Source organism: Entelurus aequoreus, linkage group LG15 (assembly GCF_033978785.1).
Source record: "Entelurus aequoreus isolate RoL-2023_Sb linkage group LG15, RoL_Eaeq_v1.1, whole genome shotgun sequence".
Lineage (NCBI taxonomy): Eukaryota > Metazoa > Chordata > Actinopteri > Syngnathiformes > Syngnathidae > Entelurus > Entelurus aequoreus.
In genome coordinates, this window is record NC_084745.1 from 35,566,844 (window position 1) to 35,572,843 (window position 6,000).

Below are 6,000 nucleotides of genomic sequence, written 5' to 3' on the forward strand. Positions count from 1 at the left end.
GATGGGTACCGAATTCGGTACTTTTATAGGCATAGACTACCCGGCATCGATCCACTTAAAACCAAACGGTGCCATATTTTAAAACCTTTGTTGCAGACTCCACCGGCTCAAACACTCGTCAGATACACTCTGCGCGAACTCAGTCGGACAATGTCGCAATTTTCCATGCCAGCAAAGAAGTATACCTGATAGAAAATGCCTGAACATATAGTAAGGCTCCACTTTTTCATGATGCGCTACTTCGATGCATGCTAATAAATTAGCATTAGCAATTATCATGGCCATAGACTACTATATAATACTTGCAAATGTGTCTCAGAAGTATAAGACATCAAGATATAACAGCTGGACAGCACAGTTATTATCACATCGCTATTAAATTTTAAATAAAAAGATAAAATGTTATAATTAAATTAACATTTATCAACAAACACAAAAGTCCAGGTGTGCCAGAGGCGAAGAGCATTCAAGTAGAGTGGGGTAAACACACAAACTTTTATGGTGGTTAATGATTTATGGCTGAAACTTTCTTTGCCCAACAGCATAGTCTATAACAGGGCTTTCCAAACGTTTTCCACTGACAAAACCTCCAGGATGTGGGGGCCATTTTGATGTAATGCAATAAATGTGTTACATTACCTCCAAATATAACTACAAAAATAAATAAAACACTCAAACTTGTATACTTTATACTGAATTTTATTTACAGTTTTACTTAAAATTGTAAAGTAATTTTACTTTCCAACTTTACTAACTTGCAAAAGACAAACACACTAATATTCCAAACAATTTTTTAACCCTCCGATAACAATGCCTTTTTTGGTTATTTTAGTGAATTTTTTTTGCTGCATTTTTGTTGTGTTACTAAATAATTACATTAAACATGATTTTTTTCAGGGGCTTTTTTCATGTGAAATGTAAAATGATTTGTCCAATTCTTTTACAGGTGCACATTACCCAATTATAACATTTGAAAACTTCTCTTTTTAGTAAAGCTTTTAGTTATTGCACCTTTTAACTATCATTTTTAATCCACTTTGTTCCCTTTTTATGATGTTGCGCCTGTTGTTTTAAATAGAATTGTTGTTTTACTCCACCTGTGTTTTGTACAGCGCTTTGTGATTTTATCTGTGAAAAGCGATTTATAAATAAAATGTACTTACGAAAAATGTACTTATAAGACAATATCCCAAAGCCAAACAGGACATAGAAGTCCTTCATTTGTCAAAGGGCATAACGACATTTTGAACTCATTTTCATATTCTAACTTTTATTTTGCTCAAATCTCTCAGTAAACTTCAGCCTTAAACAAAAATACCAAACATGTCATATTTTTTAGTTTTAATCATTTAAGTCCTTTGAAGTACATTATGCCACAGTTGTCAATTGCTTGCACACATTAGCTAGTTTACTGATTTAAACCTGCGACAGTATCTGATCAAAAGGCTTCCAAAAGGGTCAACAATTTGAAATAATACATTACATGTTGGATATTTTTGTTTAGGGCGGAAGTTTATTGACAAATCCACAAATCCAAAATGTTCAAAAACGTAATACTTTTTTATTTCCTGTTTGGCTTTTAAAGGCCTACTGAAATGACATTTTTTCATTTAACGGGGATAGCAGATCCATTCTATGTGTCATACTTGATCATTTCGCGATATTGCCATATTTTTGCTGAAAGGATTTAGTAGAGAACATCGACGATAAAGTTCGCAACTTTTGGTCGCTGATAAAAAAAGCCTCGCCTGTACCGGAAGTAGCGTGATGTCACAGGTTGAAAGGCTCCTCACATTTCCCCATTGTTTACACCAGCAGCGAGAGCGATTCGGACCGAGAAAGCGACGATTACCCCATTAATTTGAGCGAGGATGAAAGATTTGTGGATGAGGAACGTCAGAGTGAAGGACTAAAGTGCAGTGCAGGACATATCTTTTTTCGCTCTGACCGTAACTTAGGTACAAGGGCTGATTGGATTCCACACTTTCTCCTTTTTCTATTGTGGATCACGGATTTGTATTTTAAACCACCTCGGATACTATATCCTCTTGAAAATGAGAGTCAAGAACGCGAAATGGACATTCACAGTGACTTTTATCTCCACGACAATACATCGGCGAAGCACTTTAGCTATGGAGCTAACGTGATAGCATCGGGCTTAACTGCAGATAGAAACAAAAGAAATAAACCCTGACTGGAAAGATAGACAGAAAATCAACAATACTATTAAACCATGGACACGTAAATACACGGTTAATGCTTTCCAGCCTGGCGAAGCTTAACAATGCTGTTGCTAACGATGCCATTGAAGCTAACTTAGCTACGGGACCTCACAGAGCTATGCTAAAAACATTAGCTATCCACCTACGCCAGCCAGCCCTTATCTGCTCATCAACACCCGTGCTCACCTGCGTTCCAGCGATCGACGGAGCGACGAAGGACTTCACCCGATCATCGATGCGGTCAGCGGCTAGCGTCGGATAGCGCGTCTGCTATCCAAGTCAAAGTCCTCCTGGTTGTGTTGCTGCAGCCAGCCGCTAATACCTACAGCTTTCTTCTTTGCAGTCTTCATTGCTCATTAAACAAATTGCAAAAGATTCACCAACACAGATGTCCAGAATACTGTGGAATTTTGCGAATAAAACAGAGCTTTTTGTATTGGATACAATGTGTCCGAATACTTCCGTTTCAACCATCGACGTCACGCGCATACGTCATCATACATAGACGTTTTCAACCGTAAGTTTTGCGGGAAATTTAAAATTGCACTTTATAAGTTAACCCGGCCGTATTGGCATGTGTTGCAATGTTAAGATTTCATCATTGATGTATAAACTATCAGACTGCGTGGTCGGTAGTAGTGGGTTTCAGTAGGCCTTTAATATAATTAAAATGTCCCCAAAGCGTTTATTTTTAACTAGTCACTAAAACTGAAAGTTTGTACATGGTAAATAATGTATCATTTGAACAGTTTCAAGTCTAACTGTATAGTATTCATATCATATACCAATTTATTTTTACAAAGGAAAAAAACAATTTGGTTAAGGTTTAAATTTAAAGAGAAAAATCATTAAAAAAATGCACAAAAAAGTTAGTTATGTTTCTATCTCGACCTGTCAACAAAATATAACAGATAGACATAGTGGGAGTAACTTGTGTTATATAGTACATCGAATTTTGTACACTGGTATTATTATTCAACAATATTCTAAAATACATTTATTCTTGAGGCTTATATATTTAATTCTTATTAAAAGCACTGATATTTAAAGATGTGTTGTGTGACTCATAATGACTGCACATGATCTTCAAGTTGAGATGCTGTGATTAAACTTTGGGACTGGATTAATTTAAATTTTTGAAGTGTGTTATCTATGTATTGCTGCTACCAGGGGGCTATTTTCATCCCTTTCCGCACCAATTTGAAGGAGGAGACGGCTAAGGAGGATGAGGCACTATTGCAAACGGCGACGTTGATGTTATTATTTTGGTGGGCAGTAATTACATTCATTGCCAGGCTTGCCTTGTGAATGCTAACACGGTGACAGGCGCACAGATAAGGTCACAAGCGATGCTGCATGTGGAGATGTGAGGAGGGGATAGGATGCATAATTGGTGGTCCAAAGTCCCTAGTGTGCTTCAAAAAGACCTATGAGGTCTTCGGTGATGTGGATGTATGCGGTCTAAGACTTCCCAATTCACACAACACAGCATCACCGCCACACATCCTTCTGCTGGATGCATTTTTTGTGCTGACTTTTTGATCCAGGGATGAGTCCAGCAAACAGGATTACTTATCCACGCGGTTTCTTTTATAGAATGCCTGACTTTTTTTTGTGTCTGGCACAATGTGCTTTAAAAAAGTTGAGCCATGACTGCTCTTCATGTTGAAATCCTCACAGGTTTCTTACAAAAGTGTCCTTGATCCTCTCTGGCAAGTGCTGGGTGGTAATCAAAGCCTTTCACACAACTGATGCACTTAAGGTCCAAAGTGTGGCCGAGGTGTCATTTGTGGGTTTCTAATGGCTTGCAGCTTATTTTTAAAACAAATCAAAATTACAGTCACACTGACAATAAAAAAATAGGACGATACCGTTCCTAGGGATGGGTAGTGGGTACTGAATTAGATACTTTTATAGGCCTTCTTTGTTTGTCCGGTTGCAGACTCGGTCGGCTCAAACACTTGGCGGGCAAACAAGCACTCATGCAGGACTCAGAGTAGACTCAGACAAACTTCCTCTAGGTCAGTGGTTCTCATATGGGGGTATGCGTTCCCCTGGGGGTACTTGAAGGTATGCCAAGGGGTACGTGAAATTTTTTAAAAATATTTTAAAAATAACAACAATTCAAAAATCCTTTATAAATATATTTATTGAATAATACTTCAACAAAATATGAATGTAACTTCATAAACTGAACATCAAATCAAGTAGGCTATTCCATTCATTACCATAAACCCAAAGTTTCCCCCATGCCATGATGGTTTGACCCTCACTAAAATGTCTGTCAAAAAGAACTGTGAAAAGAAATGCAACAATGCAATATTCAGTGTTGACAGCTAGATTTTTTGTGGACATGTTCCATAAATATTGATGTTAAAGATTTTTTTTTTTGTGAAGAAATGTTTAGAATTAAGTTCATGAATCCAGATGGATCTCTATTACAATCCCCAAAGAGGGCACTTTAAGTTGATGATTACTTCTATGTGTAGAAATCTTTATTTATACCGGTAATTGAATCACTTGTTTATTTTTCAACAAGTTTTTAGTTATTTTTATATCTTTTTTTCCAAATAGTTCAAGAAAGACCACTACAAATTAGCAATATTTTGCACTGTTATACAATTTAATAAATCAGAAACTGATGACATAGTGCTGTATTTTACTTCTTTATCTCTTTTTTTCAACCAAAAATGCTTTGCTCTGATTAGGGGGTACTTGAATTAAAAAAATGTTCACAGGGGGTACATCACTGAAAAAAGGTTGAGAACCACTGCTCTAGGTCACATGTGTCAAATTCAAGATCATTTTACGTGGCCCGCAAAAGCCTAAAAATAATATATTAATTAATAAAGTTAATGAAGTACTTTATATTTTCTTACCAAATGTGTTTGTTCCTCACATTTTAACATAACAAATACATGTTCTGCTTGTATATTTGTTTATAATGCATATCAAAATGTATTTTAAACATTAATATTATTTATAATGCAGGGAAATATTATATTATCATACATTCCAAAAAATGTTTGTCAAAAGAAAAAGAAAAACATAAATATTTGTTTGACTTTTATTATATAGCTAGTTAGCCATCAAATTGTACACTGTAAAAATGACAAAAGACTTTACAATTAAATTCTGGCGACTGAGCTGACAGTTTTTTACGCTAAAAACCACTTTGGTAACGTTTTTGTATTTACAGTAATACACAATAAAAACTGTAGATTTTTACAGAAAAAAAACCTGGCAGCTCAGTCGCATGAATGTTCCCATTTAAAAAAAAAAGTGGTAGCGTTTAATACGGTAATATGCTGTAAAAATTCTGGAAACTGAGCTGGCAGTTTTTCATAGTAAAATCGAAAACATTTTGTACAGCGCACGTAAAAAAATATATCATAAACAAATGCCTAGGCAATTATATAATAATTGTAATATACTGCTTTTATTTGACTCATTGTTTACAAGAGAATTTTTTGATCTCATACTTTTTTTTAAATATATATATTTAACCTTTGTTTTAGATGATATGTTTTTGTCCGTCTAATGCTGTTGCTTTTTCTATGTTTTTACTTACTTGTTTGTGGTGTACAGCCATAGTTTTTCAACTATGGTTGATTTTAAAGGGCTTTATAAATACAGTTAGTATGGTATTATGAGGCAAATCCTTGTACATTTATGTTCATATTATTAGTAACTATTAAAGTGGCCCTCTGAAGGCAACCATAACTGCAATGTAGCCATCAATGAAATTGACTTTGACACGGCTGCTGTAGGTAATGTC